The 26,173-nt window shown below is 42.6% G+C and overlaps 1 protein-coding gene across 1 annotated transcript in view; it reads right to left on the bottom strand.

Annotated features, from left to right (window-relative positions):
• Window positions 1–26,173, bottom strand: part of MAML2 (mastermind like transcriptional coactivator 2) — a 360,589-nt gene that overhangs the window by 170,475 nt on the left and 163,941 nt on the right. The gene's annotated exons all lie outside the window — the stretch shown is intronic.

The following is a 26,173-nucleotide window of genomic DNA, read 5'->3' as shown; positions in this document are numbered from 1 at the left end:
ACAGTCCTCACATAGGAAACAGGAAAACCTCTGAGCCCCTGGTCACCTTGCTCCTACTACTAATATTATGGATTTTAAGGTAGGCTCTGGAGGCACTTAAGAGACAGATTTTACTTCTGCACATGTTGGTCCATGGATGTCTGTGGGTGTCTGCAACGTTCCTTCCTTGTTCTAATTTGTTCCTGTTCAGAGACAAATATGTTTGAAGAGTATTATCCAAAACTCCAAACGTTAATTCCTTACACATACCTTGTGTACTTTTAGGCTCTATGAATGATGATGGACAATCCGTTTAGAATTGAGAAGGGGGACAAATGCCCAATCATTTCATCACCAGGCTCTATACTTCCAGGAGCCCCCTCTGAAAGAACAGAAGCCTCACTTGAACTGGCTTTGCTGGGAAAATGTGTGCTGCAAACCTTGCTCTCTAATTATAGCCAGGGGAACACGAGGTTTGTTTGGAATCAGATGCAGCTTTCCACTACCATAATTACACATTTTATTTCAAACACCTAACTGCAGTGTCTGAAGATGTTAGCCCAACTGTACTAAATAGCATGCTGGAGTTCTCTCTGGGGAGGGCTGGAGAGAATAAACGAAGAGGACAGCAGTTGACATGATGGGCATATGAGGGTCTAATAATTTCATGGCAGGAAGGCTGATGGGTAAAGGAATGAGCACTGGGCTTTTCCTTTAGAGCTTGGATGTTCTCTTCCGAATTCTGCTCCCTAACTGATTAGGCTTTTTACTAACCAGGTAAAGCAATTAGTAACTGAAAGCACACTGCTGGGCAGACGCTGAGTAACATTGATCAGGGCCTCGAGGGACACAAACCAAATAAATACATCTAGAGAATTCTCATAATACAGTCAGGAAGAATGCTTATTGAGAAAAAAAGAGAATCAGTGTCTAAACTCCAGGGCTAGCTGACATGCTAAGTCATGGGCAAATCTTCCAGAAAGTCCAGGAGGAGGGATCTGGGAGAGGAGAGAGGTGGAGAAGTAGATTGGGACCAGAAAAGTATGTAGTGGCAGTGGATTCAATTCAACAATATGTGGAAATGTGGAGGAATTCATCAGCTCAGTTCCCCAGATTCAATCACTAAATAATCCTCGAAATATTTGTGTGGCACCCCTCCCCCCCATGGCGCTGACCTTAGAAGGCAGGGATCCTGGGCTTGCTATCTGATGAATAGCTATATCTTTATTGTGGAATTAGAGGAAGTGGAGTAAACTGAGAATGACAGAATAGTAACAAACAATAAGAATACTCACTGTCTTACTTGGGATCATCTGTCAGCCTATCTGATGAGGCAGGCTTCACCACTGGAAGTTTTGGAAGAGGTGCCAGATGTATACCAAGTATTACTCTAAGTCCTTTACAGACATTTCCTTTTATTCTTATACAAGCCCTGTGGAATAAATATTATTTTCCCCATTTTTGATTCAAGAGGGAAAAAAATGTAACTTAGAGTGAAGTGTATTGCATTCTTTTCATTCCATTGCTTTCTCAGTGCTGTGGAATCTCTGCGATCCATTAATAATATTCAAAAGCATCCCTTACATTTGTAAGGCATGTAATGTGAATGGTTTTCCAGGAATTTTCAATGCCATTACCTTACTGGATTCTCAGAAACAACTCTGTGAGCTGGGGAAAACAGGAACTATTACCCTCATTTTAAAGAAGGTAAAACTGAGGCTCAGAGAGGTGACCTGCTTTCCTCAAGGCCGGAACCAGAGGCAGCTTCTGTCAGTACTAATCCTGCTTCCTGTTTTCCCTCTGGAGACCTTGAGGGAGACTGAGAAGTATCAAACAGCTACCACTTCATTGCTAAACCCTGCACCAACTTGTGGACAATAGTCTCATTAAACGCTCATGATCTCTGGATGGAGACCAAGAACCCTCCTATCTCTGCAAGAAATCTCTACAAAAACATTTTTCTCTCTTTACTCCTCCTCCTCATTTTAATGCTAAAATATTTACAGTGACAGGCCAGATAACATCGTGCTGTCTTGTGATTTTTCAGGGAAAAGATAAGAAGCACGTGATAAGGCTCAGAATTTTCAACAACCTGGCACAGTAGAAGGAACGCTGGTCCAGGCATTAAGAGTTGTGAGTTCTGGTTCTGTCTCCTCTGTGAATTAGCTGAGTAACCTGTCACTTTAAACCTGCTAGGACTCAGTCTCCTAGTCTATAAAAGGGACTGTCCTGATAAAATCATGATGTGTAAGGGCTTCAAAAAATTGTACACATATATAAATGTGAAGGATTGCAACCAGAGCAGTTTGTCACACAAACATGGTGACATGCAGTACTATCACATAAAATATGGATGATTCTTCCATGTACTTCCATCACCCCAAGGTGAAGGAAAATGTTTACCTGTTCAAATGACTGTGTTACGGTCCTGTCTTACACAGGAGCCGTCAGGATAAGGATATAACTTTTTAAGTTATTGGTAGCAGAAGCTTCATGATTTGAAGGAAGCCAGACAGGGATCTCATAGGGAATTCTATCTCTTTGGGACCCTAAGGCTACAGGATCTGGTAGGTTTTTATGAGAGAAAATGGGAAACTATGCTCCAGACCAGTCTGGCTGAATGTGCTCACTAATGGCTCGTAGTTAAAATTACTTGGAAAGGGCTTCCCTGGTGGTGCAGTGGTTGAGAATCTGCCTGCCAATGCAGGGGACACGGGTTCGAGCCCTGGTCTGGGAAGATCCCACATGCCGCGGAGCAACTAGGCCCGTGAGCCACAACTACTGAGCCTGCGCGTCTGGAGCCTGTGCTCCACAACAAGAGAGGCCGCGATAGTGAGAGGCCCGCGCACCGCGATGAAGAGTGGCCCCCGCTTGCCGCAACTAGAGAAAGCCCTCGCACAGAAACGAAGACTCAACACGGCCAAAAATAAATAAATAAATAAAAATTGTGTAAAAAAAAACAATAGCCAACACACCCTATGGCCTAAAATCATAAAACAAAAAAAACAAAAAACAAAAAAGTTACTTGGAAGAATTGGATCCCATATTGCTATTAGCAGTGAATCTGGGAGGCAGAATAGGGGCCAAAGCAAGGAATTTGGAGTCAGACAGGGCCGAGTCCAAATCTAAGTCGTTATCACTGTTAGCTCTGTGATTCTATCACTTAACCTTTCTGACCCTCAGGGTCTTCGTGTGATGGGCACTGTACCATAGCACAGAGTTATTTTGAGGGTGAGATGAGATGCATGTACAAAGCACTTCAAACTAGTATGTGCCATGAGGTAGGTTCTCAGTAAATGACAACACCCAGATTTCACACATGCCTTGTTGTACCACAGGGACTTCTCGAATACTGCAGTGACGCAGGATCACTCATCCAAAGGTGAAGGTAACTCACCATCACCAGTCATTCTTTTCGGGTTGTAAGAAATAATTCAACATTTGAAATGCTTTTGGTAACTTATTTTTCCTGAGTCTTTACAGGTTAAAAGATGCAGTTAGCAGCCCTTTTGAATGTAGAAGCTCTAAGAAAAAAGCTTGGCACACTCTTTGCTCAAAACAAAAGGCCCTGCAGTCTCCTGGGGACCACGAGACTTGAGTTGAACCACTAAGTTACTTCAGGGTAGGGATCATGTCCCATCCTTTCTTTATTTATTCAAAAACCGTTTATAGAATGAGCACACCTATGAGTTAGTGTCAAACTCCCTCACTGCAGGTGCAAAATGAAAGAAGAAAATAAAAATAAAGAAATTAAAAAAAAATTAAAGATTATAATAAGTAAATAATTGCATTCACGACTAAAGAATAATATTTACGCTATATAGCTAATTTCTTGGCCAATGCTTCCTTTCCTATATCATGAGTGATGTGTACTATAATCTCCTAGGCATCCTCAAATCCCAGATTATTTATTTCTGTATTTACACGGCTTAGGATACACGTTAGGTCCTCACATGACTGTACCATGGAGGCATAAATATTTACGGCATAAACCTTATTTTGACACTTCCTGCACTTACTATTTTTAAATTTTTTATCCTAGAATTCATCAGAGCCTTAGAAAATGATTCAAGGATGCATTAACACCCTCCCCTAATCAGAAATGTGAACAACTGTATCGTTAATTTCTTTCCTTTTAAATCACAGATCCAACTTATTGCTTCTACAGCTCAAGTCAGAATCTTCTGGATTCAACTCTTTCATGAGTAAAGGCTGTGTGTTTTAGGTAGAAAAAGTTTGTTTACGCTTTGCACATAATTGAAGAAACAAAGCCAATTTAGCTAAAACTTTCCTTTTTTCTTTCTCTCCCTTGATTCCTGGCTGGGACGAGGTTTGCACCAAAGAAAACTGTGTGACTGGGTTACAAGGAAGGGAAAATAAACTCAGAGATGATGTAGGTTTTTTGCCCTCCAGTATGATTTCCAGATCTATCACAGACATGTTTGGGGGTATTGTTAGGAGGAAAACATGCATTTAGGGTATTTCTATTTCGTGTCTTGAAAGGGGGATTGTTTTTGTGATGGGACGTAGAAAAGAAAGGTCTGATGCAAGCTAGTCACAGCACCTGCCACTCTGAGAGAACAGCGAGGGGCTTTAAGCACAATGAAAAAGAGGAATAAAATGCCGGGTGTTTATCTCCAGCGTTGCAGATAGAAATATATCTCCGCCCAACGTGAAACATCGCCTTTAATAAGACTGCCCTGCGTTCATCTGTCCTGCATACACATGACGAGCACACCTAATCCGTCACGTCAAGACATGTTAAAAGGAACCTTCTTTCCCTGTTCCTTTCTACTCTGAATAAGTAATTATGAAAAACAAATCATGGCCATGTCTCTTTCTTTCTTCAGTTTTATTGGGTTTTGTCTGCCTGTCTCCCGTGGACATGAAGAATTATTCTGTTCATTCAGATCCGATGATTTTCTTTGGGGGGTTGTTTCAGATAAAACAGAGGGTCTGATTTTGTCAGGAATGTAGCTCTGGAAGTCTCTAAGAGCAACTATGCATATGAATTTGAGGGCAAAATGTCACCCTCTAAGTGAACTGAATGGAGAAAACACAATAGAAGTCTGTTAAAATGCTGCTTTGGGCAACAAGAAAAAAAAGGCTGGATGTGATCATTCTTTCTGAAGGCCTTGTAGATGCCGACACATAGGATGATTTGAGGGGTGCCCACCAGCCTGCATTTGGATATTTCTTTCTGTGGAGTGTACTGCTCTGGATAAAATTCGGGGGCTCTTCCTTGGAGAAAATGGCCTTCTAGCCTGAAAAGGCTTATTCTTAAATGCACACAAGGCTACCTGATAGAAAGAAGAACATAGTAACGTACGTACGTGTGTGTGTGTGTGTGTGTGTGTGTGTGTGTGTTGAATAGATTATCTCATCAAGCAGTTTGGAAAGCAAAGGGCAGAGGAGTTGGGACCAAGCTGTAAGTTCACCTAAATTTTGATGAATGAAATTCTTCCCAGGTAGGAAGGTAGAAAGGCATGAAACAGGCCTGTATAACCTGGATTTCAAGTCGGTTTTTGGATCCTGACCTCACATCTAGGCCTAATTCCCTGCAGGATCTCCCTCCTGCCGCGTCCCGAAGTCCTCCAGGACTAACATCGCCCTTACACGGTGACATGTGACCCAATCATGTCCCTCACACTGGGTGTCACAGAAGGAAGGGCTTCAAAAGTGAAGTATAAAGCTGTTGTCTTCCGTCAACCTCCATCTGCCCCCATCTACTCTCTGTCTCATTCTCTTTGTGACTCTGTTCCTCTACTGGTTGTCTCTCTCCCTTTGTCTTTCCCTCTCTGTCTTTATTTGATCCCCTTCTGTATTCTTAACTGTCAACTCCATACATATGACTCCTAAGTCATTGTACTCAGATCTGAATGTCTTCTACGCTGTATTCTGAAATGTCTAACTACTTGCTGGACATCTTCACCTGGATCTTCTGCACCTCAAAATTACCATGTACCAAACTAGATTCAGTTCAACATCTAAACAACTTCCTTTCTCACCAGAAATGACAAAAACAAAAGCCATTGCCACCAGGTGAGTAAAACTCTGCTCTGCCTCATGACTCATCCAGTCATTCATCAAACACTGTTGAGTCTCCACCTTGTTGGGACGCTGAGGTCACAAAACTGAGAAAGAGAATTCCTATACTCCAGAAGCACGGGGTCATACCTAGTCAGGTATGTCATCTGACTACACAGTGCTTTGATCTGAGACCTCACAAGATGTCACAGGAGCACAAAGGAGCGATACCTAATCCAGCCTAGGGGAAGGGAGTAGTTGAGGGTACCAGGAAGACATCCAGGAAGAGGTAACACCTGACTTGAGTCGCATGGGTTCTGTAGGAGTTAGTCTGATGAGGGGCTGGAGAGATACGCTAGCATTTCTTTCAGAATCAGCAATGTGACACAAGCCTAGACAGATAGTCTGGCAACTCCAAAGAACTGTAAGTAGTTCTGGATGACTAGAGCACAAAGTGTTAGGGGAGGGGCATGCTCACAGCACCCGTGTCCACAGTCTGGGGGTCTTAGGGTCATCTGTGATGGATCCCATTCTCCCTCACTCTATGTAAGGTAGCTGTCAAGCCTTACCTATTTCACTTCCACCAGATATTCCTCTGCTCTAGTTCAGACCTGCTTTACCTCCTGTTGGGCCAGTGTAATAAGCCCTGTTTCAGTCTCCATCCTTCCTCCACTCCAATTTATCTGATCTCCCATTACAACGTATTTTTGAAGACTCCTTACTAAAAGCATGCTTTGTAGTCCAGCAGCAAGGGCATCACCTGGGAGTTTCTTAGACGTGCAGGCTCTCAAGCCCCTGCCTAGACCTTCTGAATCTGAATCTGCATTTTAACAAAATCCCTTGGTGATGTGAATGCATACTAAAGTCTGAAAAGCACTGCTCAAAAGCAGAGCTCTACTTATATTCTAACACTGCTGAAAAACATAATCTTCACTGGCTCCCTCGTGCCTAATGAATATAGTTCAAAACCCCTCATCTAATTTCTACTTCTTTCCAGCCCAACAGGACACTTTCCTTTTCTAGAACGTGCTTCATCCATCCCTCTTCATCCCCTTGCCTTTGCTCCTGGTCTCTTCACTTGGAGCCCTCTTTCACTTATCAAACCCTTTTGATCCACTGTGCTGAGCTGCCTCCTCCTCGATCCTTCCCAGGTGCGTCTCTCTCATCGCTGAATGTCCAAAGTACGTACGCTATTTCTTCTTAGTCTGTCCTATCTTGCAGTAGAGTTATCAGTTACATTTCCTGACTGTTAGTTGTCTATAAATTCCTGAAAAGCAGAGACTACAGCTTCCCCATATAATTGTCCCTCATGATTTTAGTGAATAGGTGCTCTATACGTATTTCTAGGATAAATTATTGAAAGGAAATATTTGTACTCAAAAGGTGAAAAAGAGTAAACACAAATTGCTCTCGATAGCAAAAGAAACGTAAACTCATCCAGCACTCACTTTGTAGCCTCCAGGAAATGACCACCATTGGGTTGAAATTACAAATCTGACAAACAACTTATCCCCAAATACTACAGCTACCAAAATACATAGTGGACAGAAAAACCGACCACTATGTGGCCAGTTAGAAGTTCTGTCCAAATATTAGAAGTTCTGTCCAAATGTCTCAGTTTTAAACTTTGTACCACCCACTTACCTTAAATATCACAGGGTACATGACCAGCAAGAATTCTAGGTTTATAACATCATCTTTTCTGTCCCCACTAAAGAGAGGGAAAGTGGGAGCTAGCCGTAAGCCCTTTGATCTTCTTTAATGTATCATGTAAAATTTGTACTAGCCATGTAATTAGCTATGTGTCTCCTGACACATGAACACATTTACCAGAAATATCCCTTTGAATCAATGTATATAAAGCAGGGAAGAATCATGGCGGGTGCAGCAGAAACGTGCAATGTTATCAGGTTAGGAAATATCCTGTTCACAGAATGCTGATTTGGTGAAAGAAGGAGAGGAGCTTTGCTGGGAGAATACCAATGGCGTTTAACAATGCAGCCCAAACATGTTGGGGCATTCTAGGTGACCAGCTCTCAATGACAAGCCCTCAAGACAAGCAGCTTGCCTGTCTGCCAGACTCTCACAGATTGGAAGCAAGGGAAATACTCAATCTCTCTCTCTCCAAAGGTGGATGGACCAAGGAGGCCACTGCAGTTATATTAAGTGATTCTAATTATCACATTCCCACAGCCAGAATACAGGGTAGTTCTACACACTGATTTTCCCAGCAGGAGGCCGCCAGAAGAAAAACTGGGAGGAAGCTTTGGAAATTGTCTTCCTTTCTCATACTTAGAAGAAATCATCTTTCTTTCTTATAGACGGCCAAGCTGTGAAATTTAGGCCCCCATCTGAATTTTCTGCTTCCGTTGTTAGATAGTTTTTTGTTTTGTTTTGTCTTGTTTTGTTTAGGTCCCAGTGAGTTCAGAACCATGAGGCATCCCTGTGACTCAAACGCTGCTTGCTCCTAGGCTTGGACCTTTCCTTCCCTATCAGAACAGGGCAGTATTAGTTGACAGGAGGTCCCTGGCATCTCCGCTGAGTACGCAGTGTCTGGAGTCAACTAGCCTGGGTTCAAGTCTTTACTCTGTTTCTTACTAACCGTATCACCTGACAAGTAATTGTAACCATTCTGCCTGTTGGATCTTTCTTTGATATTCTGATCATCATTAACTTATTAGCATTAACTTTGATTTTTAAAAATATTATATTAAAATATTATTAACATTGATTACTGGGCTTGGGGCACCCTCTTAAATTTCTCTCACGAGGAGGAGAGTGCCTCCCTTGCCTCTCCCTAGTGCTGGCTTTGTGTCTCAGTTTGCTCATCTATAAAACCAAGCGAAAAATAGTAACCATTTCATTGGACTGATGAAAGGAATAATGGAGATAATACACTTACAGTGTTTAGAACATCACCTTGCAAATTATGTGAACTCTTACTGTTATTTTCTTTGACGCTGCAACTCTGTTCTTCCCACACTAGAGGAAGCGCATTGCAACAATGCTTCTCGAACTTTAGCAACCTGAGAATCACCTGGAGGGCTTGTTAAAACACAGATTCCTGGACACTGTTCACAGAAATCCTGATTATTCGGAGCGCGGGGGGCGGGGACACGGGGTCTGAGAATTTGCATTTCTAACAAGCCCCCAGGTGCTGCTGTTGTTCTGGGCATCAAACTTTGAGTTTGAACAACATGGAGGTTAGGGGTGCCAACCCTCTGCTTAGTCGAAAATCCGAGTATAATTTATAGTCAGCCCTTCGTATGCTTGGTTCCTTCGTATACGCGGTTCCTTCATATCCCTGGTTCTGCATCTGTGCATGCAACCAACCTCCGGTAGTAGAGCAGCGTAGTATTTACTCTTGAAAAAAAAAAAATCTGTGTATAAGTGGACCCACGCAATTCAAACCCATGTTGTTCAAGGGTCAACTGTACTTCACTACAGGGAATGAATGTAACTGGAGGCTCCCTATTAAATCTTGGATTGATCCCTCACCAGCGACGTGTTTGTAATTTATCACCAGCGCACACACTTACTCTAAACAGGGCCACTCACACATACATCCTCTGCACAGGTTCATGTTGATAAATAGAATTGGCTGCCAACAGCCTCTGCAGCTTTTATCTATGCATTATAGTTTTTGTTTTCCTTTAGAACTTCTAGAGCTACGTCTCAGCAGTGCTTATCCTGACTTCGTAAATGAACACTTAGAAAAACATCTCAGAAGTTTCTGAGACCACTCAACGACAAAGGCTTGCCAGTATTGGTTGGTAAAGAGATTCAGTACCCCGGTTCAGTGTCATTCAACCAGCTCTCACCAATACCTGCTATGTGCCAGGCACTGTGGACAAAAAGATGAAAGGACCCAGGACGTTCATCAGAATGCACAGTCCTCAGGAGGAGAGAGGCACGCGAACAGTAAGTCATAATTCAGGATTATATGTGACAAGACAGCAACATGCAAGGAGGGCTGTGGGGAGCAGAGAGGGCACCTTAGCATTTTCTACAGGCTCCAGCTAAGACATCCTGGAGGAAGCATCAGGAGAAGTGACTCTTCGCTTCCTGAGGGCTACTGCCAGGTGTCTGTGAAGCCCCAGGACCTGTAACACTGGCCTCCTGGCCCTCAATTCACTCTGCCGGAGGGGTGCAGATCCTGATGCTCTGCTTTCTCTCGGGTGCGGCCGTGCCCCCAAGAGGGCAGTTCTCTGCTCCCCCACAAGGTTAAGTCTCACCCAGCAGGCTCTCCTTGGTGCCCAAGCCTGGGGAGAGATGTCTGCCTAACTTTGGAGTCCAGTCAGTGGACTAAGTCTCTCACTGCAGTCCTTTTTTAATTAACAATGGTGATGTTTCTTCTGTATAGCACAGGGAACTTTACTCAATATTCTATAATAACCTATATGGGAAAAGAATCTGACAAAAATGGATATATGTACATGTATCACTGAATCACTTTGCTGTACACCTGAAACTAACACAACATTGTAAATCAAGTATACTCTAATAGGAAATAAAAAGTAAATTAAAAAAACAGAATGGTGATGTTTCTCACTTTGTTTGGGACTCAGGTGGGAGAGAGGGATGCCATATCTTGGGTTCCCTCAGAAACTCCAGCGGAGATTAGTAGCCAAGTTCCGTCAGAAAGGGTGAACAGAAGGTAGTCAGACTGGATTCCTGTGAAGGCGGTGGGTCTGGGAATGCTGACAGGGCTCAGAGCAATCTGAGTTCCACCTGCCTTCTTGCTGGTTATGGTCGTTCAGAAGGTCCTTTAGGGGAGGGTCAGGCTGTCTATGAGGAGACCTCGTGCCTTTCTTTGAGCCTCATTTTCCTCCAAACAATACCACACCCACCTGATGGGGTTGCAACAATTCACTAAGAAAATCTGGGAGGAAAATCTCTGGCTCACCAGATTGACCTGGTCCCACGTTCAGTCACTACCTCCATGTTACTCAGAACAGGGCTTGGCGCTGTAAGAATGCCTGGAAGGTGCCGTCACTTCTTTAGAGAAAAGGCGACAGAAGGCACCTTCCTTGCCCTGCCCCCTCCTGCTTTCGAGAAAGCAGAGGCAAGTGAACTAAATCATGATCTAAACATAGCCAGCCACGCGGCTGGGCAAAACGGCTGCAGCCTGAACAATGGCTCTTGGCTGATGTACGTCTGAGACGTAACTGCAGCGTGGCCTCTGTGGATGGAGTACCATCAAGTATTACAAGAGGAAACATAAAAGAAAACACGGCACATAAACAAGCTCCTCCCCGGATCACTGACATAACAAGCTCTTTCACTTCACTACGTAAAAGCCACAGAGCAAAAGGGTTCTGCTGACCACCACCCACTGCTTCCTATTTCCAGCTCATCGAAGAACTGGCCCTCTGCCTGCCTGCAGACAGGAAGTGCTCCTGGTTGGCTGACATGCTTTGCCTCCGTAACCCAGGGCCTCCATCTGTCCGCATGGTCAGACTCTCTTCCCTGACCACGTAGAGAAGCCTGTTTTCTTCTGACACCTTATGCTCTCATCTCTCCCTCAACCCCCTGCATGGATTGAAGATGGTTCACACTGGCCCTGGGCCCAGGTAGCCCCCTCCAGCTCCGCCTCCCCGCCCCCCCAACAAAGGTTCATTAAATTAGTCACTTGGACTTTCCATAGAGCTGAAGGTCACTTGCTGTAACTGTCAGCCAGGAGAGAGGCACCACTGGGGGAAGTTTCAGAGGCACGGTCTCCTTGAGTGGGAGGCTTGCTCTCACCTCCATGTTGCTGCCCCTGGACAGTGCACACGTGCTATCTCCCTCCAATGAGGAGACAAGAGTGCCCTCCCTCCAAGACACCAAGAGTTCCCCAGTGACAGCTCAGGCGTCCATCCCTGACAGGCTAAGGCAATTGCCTAAGCAGCTTTTTATGTTTCATGTTTTCCAACTAGAAAAACAAGGATACTTAACTTCCTCACAGGGGTGATCTGAGGACATATTAACCAATTTCTGAAAACCACCTAAAGAGTTTGACCAGAGGAGGTAAAGAATGGTCACGGTTCATCCAGAAGCACTGAGATTAAATAACAACTACAACAACAACTCTACCTACTTTGTTTGGGCTGAAAAACAAATTATCATTGAAAACAAACCTAGGTCTCTTTATATAATGTTTCATCTCCAAGCTGGAACTTTAGTACCATGAGGCAATAAAAAACAAAGCACAATGGAATCCTAAACTTGATGTTCTCTTGGCTCTGTGTCTCGCTTGCAGTGGTGGGTGGACTCTGTAATTACAGTGGTTGTGAAGTCCCCAGACATGTCTCAAAATCGGGCAGGCAGGGCAGACTCGGCACTGTATTAGCAACGGCAGTCATTGGGGGAGAGGGTTCCAATGGCTTCCCTGGCAGCATTGTCATGATTCAGCAGACAAAGAAAGTGCCAGAAAGCCAGACACTACAAGAAGAGACTGATAAACATTCCGTGCTTTGTATGTCTCTCAAAGCTGGCATTTGGAGAATGCGGTGAAATTTCAAAACTCCAGAAGCAAAGACGCATGTAGGAAGGGGTCAGACCTATACTGCACAAGCTTCATTTCTGACAGGGAGTGGTCCCTGGTTGAGAGAGGGGCTGTCCCACTTGATATTTCACCCCACTTGACATTTCAATGTCCAAAGTGAAGGACTTTCCCCAAAACATCTTGACACAAACATCATGGAGCTTTGTCCATGAACTCACATAAAGTACAGAAAGCATTGTTTATCCATCTGTGTCTAACTGCTAGTGGTCTGTGGAAGAATGGCAGGTACTGCGGTAGGAAAATAATTTTAATCATGAACCTTCATGGGACTTTGGCAAAATCTCCTCAGCTTTCTGTTGAGCTAAATGTTAGTTCTCCCATCACCACTGGTCAGTCGACTGACAAGAATGACATGCTTATGTAGGAGGCATGAAAATCGTTAGAGATAACTACCTTTTAAGTTATCTCTTGCTATGCGAAACTTGACTCTTACAAGTAACCAACTATTTTACTTACCTATACCTATGATCTATCTTTATACTAACATATCTATTAAATATTAATGTGGAATGAGAGAGAAATAGATATAAAGCTAGCATATGTGGTTCACAAAGAATCCAAATGAAAATCTTAGAACCTATGTATTTGCTTATATCACCTCTGTGGGTAATAACTTCTGTAAACTAACTGCCTGATAATTTAAGATTGCATTTTGTTTTTTCTTTCCTTTCCTTTTATTTTTAACCCCCAAATTACCTATTTCAGACTTCAAGAGGTGGTCCCGAATTCTGGTATTCCATTCCGTTTTAATTCAGTTCAAGGAGAGTTATCTGTTGTGTTTCCAGGGCTGTGGTTTTAGTATTCAAAAGAAATATAAATCACATTTCCTGTTCTCAAGGTATTTCAAGTCCTGTGGGGAAGGCAAGGCTAAACACAAAACATGTTTGTCTGAGAGGATATGATTACTGCTAAAATGAATTATATGGATAAGAGGTGCTACAGAGCCCCATAGACTCCAAGGTTTGGTGAACACTTATAGTTTATTTACAGAGGAAAGAGTCCTAATTTTCATAGTCTGTTGACATGTGTTGGTTTCCCTAACATGGTAGACCACCCAGTTGTCCTTCTCTAGCTTTGTTTTGTTGGTCCTAGGGTGACCAGGCCCACACACGGAGACAGGCTCTGAAAGCAAGATGCTGCTCAGGTTGACCATCTGTCTAGGTTTTCCTGTGTGATACAGGAGAAGTCCAGAGAAATCGTGAATGCTCTCAAAAGTCAGCACATGGGGAGCTGCTCAGGAGAGAGCCCAGAGCTGGCAGTAATCTCCACTCCTAATGCTTCTGAAAAGTCTGATGACAGGTCGACAAGAGTAGTCTTGAAATCAGAGCAGATTTCTTTTGGCTGGGCAGAGGCTGTAACTGGCAAGTCCTAATTTATGTATGAAGTCTATTTTTTTAATTTCACAGAGGAGCTGTCACCAGGTTCGAGGTAGAATGATCAGGGAGCGAGACTACCCCGTAGAGAATTAGCCGGGGGCATTGCTCTTCGGTGATCCTCCAGCTCGTCTTAAAATTCTCATTTAGAACAAGTATCATTCAGATGCCCAGGTAAAGAGAGAATTTGGTAAGGGGATGTGGCTAAGGCATCCTTTTCTCAGCCTTACCTTTCGGGAAAGGAAATAAGATTTGCTGTGTTGGGAGAATAAAGTCTTCTTTGTGCGAAAGAGCAAATGGTAGAGGAAAAATGTGAAAGTTCCCAAAGTTGTGCCTTTGAGCCTTCCTAATTAACACAACAGCACAGCTCTCCTTCTGTTTCCTGTTGACTAGCGGGCAAAGGGCGGCTGCTCTTCCTTATGACCCACAGATGTGAAAAATATTGATTTGTCAGAATCCCTAAGGCTCTAATGAAATTTATGTGATTTTCATAAATACAAATTGTATCAGAACTGTTGTCATAGAAACTTGAGTGGGCAGAGCAGCAAGGCAGGAAAAAGAGGAGAAATCTGTGGTCAGTTTTAGTGTATGGTCCCTTGAATCTACTGCCAGGCAGTGATCTTCCTAAAATGTAAACTTCATCCAAAGGCTTGCCATCCGCACTTCATCCACTTGCTGAAGTCTCAGTAGCGAGAAGTTAAAAGCCTTCAAATCAGCAGCCCGAAATTACCTATCCAGAATAATTTGCTGTCAGTCCCTTACCCCATCTCCTAGCAAGCCAAATTCAATTACCAGCCAAGCCCCTAATCCTCTAAACCAGCGTTTCTCAAACTTCAATGAACAAAACAGATTGCTGGGCCCCATCCCTAGGGTGCTACCTGAGAATTTGCATTGCTAATAAATTCCCAGGTGATGGTGACCTGACACTGCTGGTCCAGGGACCACATTTTTCAAAAAGCCACTGCCCCACTGCCTCTACTCAGTATTGCCCATTCCACTCTATGTAAAATAATATCACATTCTGAATTTACTATGGTTAGTCACATGTCCTGCACTATAGTGTTTACGGTTTTGAATTAGGAAACAGTATATGTTCTCATAAGCTTTGTGTCTCTCTGTCCTACCACAGTGCTTTTGCACTATAGAAAGAGATCAGTAAGCTCTTGTTGTTAAATCAGGGGGAAACCAGGCAGAAATGACTGTCTTCTGAGCCTACAGAAAACCCTGAGATGTTTATGATTAAAGGATCCCACAGAGCTATTTACATCTAGGGGAGGAGCCCCTAGCTCCTTCTGCTTCCATGTACCCTTCAGGTGGCCTTCTATCTCTCCTTTCCCTTTAAAGGTATTCTTGTCATTTGAGCCTGATTGACAGTAAAGAGTCAGAAAGCCCTGTTGTTGTTGTTTTTTAATTTAATTTTTATTTTATATTGGAGTGTAGCTAATTTACAATGTCGTGTTAGTTTTAGGTGTACAGCAAAGTGATTCAGTTATACTTATACATATATCCATTCTCTTCCAGATTCTTTTCCATATAGGTTATTACAGAATATTGAGTAGAGTTTCCTGTGCTCTACAGTAGGTCCTTGTTGGTTATCTATTTTATATAAAGTACTGTGTATCTGTTAATCCCAAACTCCTAATTTATCCCTCCCCCTCACCTTTCCCCTTTGGTAACCATAATTTTGTTTACTATGTCTGTGAGTCTGTTTTGTAAATAAGTTCACTTGTATCATTTTTTTAGATGCCATGTATAAGTGATATCATATGATATTTGTCTTCCTCTGTCTGACTTACTTCACTTAGTATGATAATCTCTAGGTCGATCCATGTTGCTGCAAATAGCATTATTTCATTCTTTTTTATAGGAAAGCCCTGGTTTTGAACCCAACTGCAGTACTTATAAACCCCACGGCCTTTGGTAAGTTGACTGACTTAAGCCTCAGCTTGCCCATTTCTGAGATGAGGTCTAATAATCCTTAATTTACAGATTTGTCTTGAGGATTAAATAGAATAACGCATAGAATCTGTTGTAGCTCTGTGCCTGCCACCCAGTAGGGATTCACTCATCTATTATTTATCACAAACACAAATCTGGGGGAGAACGCACAGTGTAGTTTGCTCTGCACCCTCTAGGAGTGACCCTTGGTGCGCACTTGCCTATAAATTACTCCACGAGGTTTGACAAACGGCTGCAGGATAACCTGCGAGCCACTGCACCTTTCCGTGAGTATCAGTGACCCCAATTTCTGCTGGGGGGATAAATCTTCTTCCATTTTAATAAAATTTCTCAAGCGTCAATGGAAAGCAGAAATGTCACTGAAAGAAGCATGTGGAAACTGCAGAGCTGAGAGTGGGGAGTGTCCCTGAGGACCAGTCTCTGAGAAGATGCCTGTGTCCTGTGATGGGGAACATTTAGAAGCTGAAACAGTAGGAATGTGGTGGGGAAGGCAGGGGAATTCAATCTCCTTTGCCTCCTCCACACAAATCAATCACAAAGGAAACAGGCATTTGAGGAAAAAGTTCCTTTAGAATGTATTTCTATTACCTCATCTCATAAATCTCATTCCCTCCTAATATGATTCCTTGAGCAGAACGGCCCGGATCTTATACAGCCTCTTAATGGGCTCATTTTTGGACTCTGTAAGACAGACAAAGGAGTCTCGGAATCCCCCAGATGGGGACAGGAGCAGGTTAGAGGACCAACAAGAGGGTCACTTCAGACTAAGAAGGGATGATGGGAAGCTGACCGTCCAAATATCTTCAAGTTACTGGAATTTTCTACTTCCATGCTGAAGGAAGAATTCTGGGCAATAAAAACATAATTAGAAGATCTACACTATAACTTACTTAAGATTGTGTTGTCTCACGTTCAGCATCCATATGTCCTGAATTTTATTCAACAAGCACACTGTTCATATTTTATTCCACTGTTCGAATGGCATCGTTGTGTCCAGGAACTTCCCACAGTTTAGCTTCCAAATTATATCACCCAATTTGCCTCCTGTCCCCCACATCATGAAAAATGGGGTAATTGTTGGTTTGGGAAATATAACCATTGCAATATATGCCCTTCATTTTGCAAATGAGGAAGGTTGGATCTTACTACAGGTTGGTGTCAGCACCAGAGGGCTGAAACCCAGTTTTTCTGACTCTCAATACATGACTGCCTTCTAGTATACTATGCAGCCATCAGGTTCATTTTAAGCTTTTAAAAGGCTTTTTTTTTAAATTAAAGAAGCACTTTAATCCTGACAACATATCCCAGAACCCCCAGCTTTCTGTCTGCTTACAGAGAAGAAAAATAAAGTTAAATGATATGTACATAACTTCATGGGGACATTCTCTTTATTTTATTAATCTAACTTTTAATTTTTTATTTATTTTATTTTATTTGTGTGTGTGTGTGTGATCAGCACATCCATGCAGAATCAGGTCAGAATTGTTTCTGCATCCGTAAGAGGCTTATTGAATCAAGTGTTGGCATCTCTACTTGGTTTAAAACAAAGCATTTCAAACGGCTAATAAGATACTCAGAAGTCTTCTCATCCAGGTCTAGCACCTATGTTTCAGCAACTATACTAGGTATTACGTATTAGAAGTTAATAAAAAGATAAAGACCTTATCCTCTTGGAATTTACAGCTGAGCTTAAGTGACCTGAGCAAGAGGGTCTAGGAAGGGCCCTCTTGCTGTCCTGGACACAAAAAAACCCAGGGTCTGGCATAGTTTAATTAAATGACCATCCTTCCCAATTAGCCATGAAAAACACTGCTTGTGTAACTATGTCATTATCACTTCCTGCCTGGATTAGTGTAATCCATGATATGCAGGCCTTCTGTGCTCCAGCATTTCCTCTGGGGATTTGCAACCTTTGCAAAACCCCAGCTTTAGAATGCTGGCTAGAGCCAAAACTTCATTACTCACATTACTTCTATGCCAAGCAAGCTTCCCGTGCTTCCTTAACAGAGGAGTGCACACTGTAAACGTTCTGTAGTTAAAAGGATGAGTAGAAAGCACTTCCCCAAACCTGGGGCTGTCTCGGCAGTTTAAGTATACACTTCTCTCACCCCAAGCAAAAGTTGGCAAGTGCCAGCCCCAGACAACATATGTGTTCATCTCCTGTTGCCTGTCAAGGACAAGCTGGATATTGTAGAAATGATTCAGACCCTCAGTGGGATTGATGGGGTTCTTTCTTCCAACTCTACAATTCTGTTTTTCTAGAATAGCTACTTCCTGGGGACTTCCTCAGATAGGAAAACTGTCTTTATCCCCACAATGTCATTTTTTCAATCATAAACTCACATTTTTTTCAGAAATGAAATAATACTAAAGATGCATTAGAAATATTTCAAATGAGGAAACTGCAACTGAGAGAGAGAGATAACATGCTTCGACAAGGTCACAGCAAGGATTAGAATCCAAGTCTCCTAACTGATCTAAACAACTACTGTGTCCTCTCTAATAAATAGTTCAGATTCCAGTGACCTGTGCTATATGGCCACCTTCTCCCTCTACATTTATAGAAAGGGTCATTTTTTATCTGTAGGCTGTCCAACTCCTCAGTGCTGTAATGGAAAGGATCCTGAATGTCAAACACCATTTCTCATTGGTAATATTGCTTAGGTAAATATCTCAAAATAGATTTTCAGCACCAGAGCAGGAAGACGCCCATGAAAGGAAGTTCCAGCTTCTGAAAATACCACCGGGCTTTCGCAAAGCCAAACTGCATGAAACAGATCAAAGAGCATTACATTGCCTTCTGGTTATGGGTCACTCTATCTCTGTGAATCTAGTCATAAAAGCACAGAAATTCAGAGCTGGGAGGGACTTCAGAGATCATCTTGTCAACTCCTTCAGTTTAAAGGTGAAGAAAGCGAGACCCAGAGAATACGAGAGACTCGCTCCAGGCTATAGAACTAGTTACAAGGAAACTGTCTGTCCTTTCTCCCTCTGTCACATTGTCCTGTAACAAAAGGCCTAGGCCACCAGATATATTCAGTGGTTGTGTCAACAAGAACAGAGAAGATGCTTTTGATTTTTTTAGGGTGATACAGATTGTGACAAAGCCCCAAAGTGACCTCTTCCAAAGCAGGAGAGCAGCACATGCCAACGTGCAACAAATTCCTGGACACAACACAGAAAAAAGAAGAAGAAGGAGGAGGAGGAGGAGGGGGAGGGGGAGGGGGAGGGGGAGGAGGAGGAGGAGGAGAAGGAGAAGAAGAAGAAGAAGAAGAAGAAGAAGAAGAAGAAAACCATCCCACAACACCGAAAAAAGAAAAGAAAACCACCGCATCATGGTCTCAAAAGAAGTTGAGTCTGAGATCTGATATTCACCATTCATCACATACCCTTTGATGCATGATGCTTAAGACAGTTAGTGTGGCACTTTCATAACTAAAGCAAGTACAAAAAATGTCAAGTTCTACTTTAAAAACAGTAAGGCTCCTTGCAGAAGTGATTAGGGGAGAAACCTACCCATCCTTTCTATTTTCCTCTCCACTGAACTTGTGCAATATAGTTCCCTAAATGTCTGGTGCCCAGAACTTCCAAGGGCAAGAACTTTGCAAAATAACATGTTTTATTAGAAAAACTATACATAATTATCATAGAAAATATGCAAAATACAGAAAGTCATCAAGAAGAAAACCAAACAGATCTATATATTTACCATCCGTAGATAAATACTGTTACTTTTGAAAATATCTCTTATCAGTATTTTATTTAGGCATGCATATACACAGATATTTTCAAATAAATTGGCCTCACATCATTATATATTGCTTTGTAGCCTGTTTCTGCTTGTTTTCACATTACAACTTACCAGGAAATTTTTTTTTCCAAGTAGTTATCAAACTTTACTGAACATCAGAATCACCTGGAAGGCTTGTTAAGACAGAGTGCTGAGTCCCAATTCCAGTTTCTAATTTAGTACCTCTAGGGTTGAGATCCATAATTTGCATTTCTAACAAGTTTCCAGGAGATATTGATGTTGCTAGTCTGGGAATACTCTTGGAGAGCTATGGTAGTATTACAACGTAACTTTTTGTAAAAAAATGGCTGTAGAGTATTTTGAGTGTGGTATATGATAGGCATTTTGACTTTTTCCAGTTTTCACTGTTATAAATAATAATGTAATAAATATATATTTTGCATATCTTTTTTAAAAAAGAGCTTTATTGAGGTAAAATTCACACACGATCAAATTCACCTATTTTAAGTATACAATTTTTTGTTTCTTTAAGATAAATTCTAAAAAGAAGAATTGCTGAGTCAAAGATTATATATGTTGATATACATTGACAAATTGTCCTCTGAGGTCGTACATAATTAGATTCGCACAGCAGAGTATGCACATCACTTTCTGATTTCCTTGGGCAACCCAGAATAGTATAATTTTTAAAACACCTTTACAAATTTGAAAGGAAAAAATAGTATTGTATTGTTGCTTTTATTTATATTTCTTTGACATCAATTGAGGTTGAATATTTTCCGTCAGATGTTTATTTGGTATGAGTATTTATGATTTTGTGAGTTCTCTGCCTTAGGCAGGATATTTGTGTAGGTATCCTGCATAGCACAGACCATGAGGACATTGGCCATCTTAATGATTGATAAATCGACACAGGGAAAATCCTATGTAAAACGTTATTTCCCTACAATTCTCATTGAACACCAGCATCCATCTCTCTCTCTCTCTCTCTCTCTCTCACACACACACACACACACACACACACACACCTACCCCAAATTGTGAAGGACCTCCAGGCTATGGGCAGTCCCAGGGAAACCTCCACTAAGGTGCAGTCCCAGGGAAACTTCCACTAAGGCAGCAAAAACACACTAGTTTAAAAAACCCCAACTGAATCCCAGGAGTCAGTTCTACTGCAAACAGTCAATTGAACTGAGGTAAAGGATAAGTGTTACAATGTTTATAGAGTTAATTTTAAAAGAAAGTGGTTATTTTACCTAATAGGCGTTTCATCTTGTTTTCTGCTCTGCTCTGGGGGTTCATGGGCTCAGCCTAGCTGGTGGCTCCCTCGCCCAGTAGAAGCTGGAAGGAAGAAGGCCTGCGGAGAGAGCTGTAACCGCTGATCTTTGAAAACTTTTCCTAACTTGCCACCAAGGAAGCCTTAAGGTTGAATACCAATAGCGAGAGCTTTGGTGGAGAATTCTGCATTCCTGGGCTCTTTGGCATTCACTGGGGGAAAAAATGTCATATATATTTTCACAGGTGAAGGAGAGTCGGTGCCCAAAGAAAGCATCCAATACAAAGGCACTGTGTTCTAGGTTTCAGCCCGTCTATAGAGTTTTTGAGAAGAGTTTCCTTTTCCTAAACTTCTTCTGAATAAATACAAGGTGACTCTTCCATTAGACCAGCGTGATTTGAAATTATCTTTTTCTGCGTGGTCTGCCCTACTGACTGCTCGCCTCTTAAAACCCATGTGATAGGAATACTTTTTTATTCCTCTTCTCTTCCCCCTTAATACATTCTTCCTGAGGGATGTTCTCTGCTCTTACGGCTTCAGCTCCACCCTGAGACTGATGGCACCAAACACCACACCTCCATTGGCAAATGTGTTCCTCCGCGACCTTGATGAATGCCCTCTGGGAATTTATCTTCACTGGAAAGACTGGGAAGGCCGACAGAAGATGCAAACCCAACGTGTTTAAAACGGAACTCTTTAACTCTCTCCACCTCAAACTTTCCTTCTTATTTTCCTCATTTCCGTTAATGGCATCCCCACTTCCGTTAGAATCATAAGCCTTATCTGGATATTCTATATTCACTTGGTCCCTGAATCTTGCCTCTTCTGCCTCAGGCATGCGTCTCCTATCGGGCCCTCCCTGTCTCCCCCCCCTGCCCTTGTGCATTAGCTCAGACCTTCCTAATCTCTGGCCCTCCCCCTGCCCTTGTGCATTAGCTCAGACCTTCCTAATCTCTGGCCCTCACTACTTCAGAACCCCTTCTAGCTGGCCTTCCTCCTAGTTTACTTTCTTCACTCCAAACCACTCGGTGCCTTCATAATGGCCTCCAGAGGTGTGTTCCCGTTAAAGAAATCTGATCATGTCACTCCCCTGCCTGAATATGGCTGCCCAGAGGACTAACCTAAATTCTTTGCATGGCACCTAAGACTTTCCACTACCAGCCTCTTCTTCCCTCCTCACTTCCCTCCGCCACCAGCCCCCCCACCCCCACCCCGGCAGGCTTTGCTCTAGTCACACGGAATCTCTGTTCCCAGAACAAGCTCTTTTTAACCTTTTACCCCTCCAGGTTGTGTGCATTCTTCTTCCTCTTATTTGTCACAAAATTTCCTCCTTCTCCTTCAGTGCCAGCCGAAATGAATCACCTCATTCATTAATTCATTCACTCATTCAACATAATTATTTTTAGCATCTATTAACTGCAAAAAAAAAAAGAGAAAAAAATTGTGCTAAGGGAAGCCAAACAGTTCTCGTGGAGCTATGAAATTTTTCTTGAAGACTTTCTTGACACTTGGCAGTTAATAATTTCCTCCTTGCCCTCATAGCATTCTGTTCATACCGCTATGATGGCAGTAAATAAACCATAATGTAATTAAGTCTGGATTCCTGACTAGACTCTGAGCTCCTGGGGTTAGGGATGGAAGGGATGAATTGAGGATTGAGTCTTACTCGCCTTTATATTGAGGAGGCTATTCAACATAGTGGTTAAGATCATGAGTTCTTAGACAACTACCTGGGTTCAAATTCTGCCTCTACCATTTACAAGCTCTGTAACTTTAGACAATTTTAAAAATCTCTCTGTGTTTTGGTTTGTTCTTCTGTTGAATGAACATAATAATAGTAACCCATAAGGTTGTAAGGGTTAAAGGAGTTATATGAATATGGTAGGTGCTCCATTTTTATTAATTCCACTATGGTGCTAGTAATAGAAAGCCCTCCATAAAAGCTAACTTAATGAGTGGATGGATATTATTTAAGTATAATAAGATCCATCTATCTGTCTATCTACCTATCTATCTACCTATCTAATCTTCCTCAAAGACCATATCACCTCATTGACAGGTATGAGAATGGTCAGGCCAGATGTAGCCCACACAGCCTAGGGCAGTGATTCTCAAGCTTTAGCATGCTTTAAAAATCTCCTAAGGAACTTATTAAAATTCGTATTTCTGTCCCCTTTCTGATTTAGTAATTTTGGAGTCGATCTCAGAATCTGCATTTGTAATGAGCACTGTGCAGATAGATGGTCCTTGGACTACACTTTGAGAAATACTAGCCCTGACTGGTATCTTAGACCCTTTCCCCTGCTGCGGGTCCCAGAACCACACATTGTCTCACGTGAACAAAGGGACTGGAGGGGTCCTGCAGATCAAGGTGACACAGTACCATGTGATCACACACAGGATCCCTCTGTGGAAGACAGTCAGGGAGGGAAATGAAGTCCATAAAATGCACTATGTAGAGACCTGCTACAAGGACACCTGCGTCATAAAGCAGGGCTGACTGTGAGGGTGGATGAAAACATTTTCTAGTAATCCCACTTGGGTTATTTTCTAAGAATCGGCAACAGAGTGATGGTATTTAGGGTACGTAGGTTGAGCTTTATCATCAGTTTCATGTTGAGTTAATTTATGATTATTAATCTGCCATAAATTACTGATGTGACATTTGGCAGGTCACTCTGCCTTTCTGGGCCTCTTCTTTCTGTGAAAAGTGATTTGGGTTAAAGTTTCTCTAAGAGTCCTTCAGTCCTGTTATTCACTGATTCCTAGGCTGGGAATTGCAAACCACCTACCTAAGGCCTGAAAGAATTCACGGCTCTCCTAAGAGACAGCAGTTTTCTAGGTATTAACCACAGAAGCAGTTTCCAAATGTCAATCAATAGCAACACACCTGGATTTTTAAAGATGAAGAGAGAGTGCCAGTTCCACTGGGCAATCTGCGCCAGCGCTTAGCTGAAACAGGAACAAAAAAGCACATCTGAAACAAAGAGCCATTCTCTTCCCTCCTGCCCAGCTGGCGGCAAACCTGCTCCAGCCAGCACTTTCTCCAAAGGCCTCACTCTCCTATCCTCAGGCCCTGGAGATGGCCACCACAGGAGGCAGGTACTTGAGCTACTCCTTCCTAGAGGATCTTGCTGAGGCCACCTGTAGGAAGTCATCTGGTCACACCCTCGGGAGCAATCTAAATGCACTAGCAATAGTGAGTCCATGCCTGTTTTTCTGGAAATCCAACTCCCATTCCTGCCTTTATTTCTGTTATGCCATTGTAGCATTGTGATTTATAATAAGAAATATATATTTGGTCTTTATTCCTGTTTCTGGCACAGAGCTCCTAAAACTCTTGGAATTTCCTAACTGACAAGAGCAATAAAAGTGCCTTTTGTTATATTAATGAGACAACTTTTGGACCACACCTAAGGATGGGGGATGGTTGCCCATGGAGCTAAACCTGTGATTAGAAGATTGCAACTTTAAGTCTCACCCCCAAATATCCTGGGAGGGGAGAGGAGTTGAAGATTGAGTCCCATCACCTACAGCCAATGATTTAATCAATCGTGCCTTTGTAATGAAGCCTCTGAAAAAAACCCAAAAGGTCAGGGTTTGGGGAGCTTCCAGGTTGATGAATACATGGAAATGTGGGAACAGTGGAGTTCCTGGAGAGGGCATGGAAGCTTTGTGCCCTGTCCCCATACTCTGCCCTAGGCATCTCTTCCATCTGGCTGTTCCTGAGTTATATTCTTTTATATTAAACTGATGATATACTAAGTAAAATGTTTCTCCGAGGTTTATGAGCCACTCCAGCAAATCAATCAAATCCAAGGAGTGGGGGGTCTTTGGAACCTCTGATCTATAGCCACTCAGAAGCACAGCTAACCAGGGTCTAAAATCGAGAGGGGCAGTCTTGTAGGACTGAGCCCTTAACCTGTGGGATCTGACGTCATCACCAGGTAGTGTCAGAATTATAGGACACCCAGACAATGCTGGAGAATTGCTTACTGTTGTGGGAACCACCCCCATTGGAATTGGTGTCAGAATTGTAGCCATCAATGATGGAAGAAAAAGGATTGGGAGATAAAGAAAAACTTTATTATTCCCATGTCACCTAACATGTAACAGGGCCTCTAGTCTTGAGCTATTTTGTTGTAGTACATTATACAAAGTATGGTCCACAATGAAAGTACCTTCCAGATGTGTGTTTCAGGAGGACCCAATTTGAGAACATGTATATGCACCTCAGCATCACACAGTCCCTTTCCCCGGGGTCATGGCACAGCAGGTGGGTGGGGTGCAACTCTCTACCCTTGTGCCAAAGCTGTGCGGCCGATGTCTCCTTGGCTAGTGTTTTCCAAGCTGTTAACAAACAAAGGAATCCTAGCCTTTCATTATTTCTCCCTTCTCTGCCCATATCACGTGGTGAAACATTTTTCTCCCCAATTGCACTAATTAAGTAACAATTAATGTTTTCCCATTTAAAAATTAATCAGAGACATAGATAATGGCTAATCAATGATTCTCATCTTCTCTGAAGTGCCAGTGGAATCATTTTTATCGTGCCAGCAAAAAGCACAGAAAATTGACCTCTCAGTGAGTTTATTCAGTCTTATCACAGATACAGTTTGCTTTCTGATGAAGCTTTTTAGAAAACTGAAGCTAGTTCCGGAAACTCCAGGATGCCTGAACTCTGCATTTTGACAGAAAGGTGAGCAGAGGCTACCTCTCCTCACAGTGAGAGGTTCGAGGGTGGATGCACGGATTACCAGGTGGTGAATGACAGAAGGATTTCTTGGCTAAAGCACCTGGCTGAAAGCTGTGGAGAGAAAGGATGAGAGAGGAGGTTGGCTTCTGTGTGGAGTTTTTACGTCTAATTCTTAGTGGGTGCAAATTCCTTCAGCTCTCTGTTTCCACCTGTCTACCATCTTTCTCACCTATCTCTTCTCTTCCTCCTTCCTATGTCCTCAAGGTCATTGATGATGGGACCAGAGAGAAGGAGGTACAACCCACTGGAGGGAAAAGTGAAGTGGGCCTCAGATTGTGTGCGATCTGAGGAGAATGACACAATATTCGCTGTCTGCTATTTTTATCTGTCTGATGGTGATACATGGCTTTATCACATAGGTGTTTATATCTTTGTCTTGACCCAGATCGTGCTTCTCTGCCTAATTTCCCCTTATGCCTCAACACTCTACCCAGTCAGGGTAGGTGCTCCTTTTCTGTGTTCCCAAGGTATCGTATTTAATTACTGGTTCATTTTTCTGACCCTC

This window comes from Balaenoptera ricei, chromosome 8, assembly GCF_028023285.1.
Source record: "Balaenoptera ricei isolate mBalRic1 chromosome 8, mBalRic1.hap2, whole genome shotgun sequence".
In the NCBI taxonomy this organism is placed as follows: domain Eukaryota; kingdom Metazoa; phylum Chordata; class Mammalia; order Artiodactyla; family Balaenopteridae; genus Balaenoptera; species Balaenoptera ricei.
The sequence above is the reverse complement of the archived record's forward strand: the minus strand, read 5'-3'. Positions and strand labels throughout refer to the sequence as shown.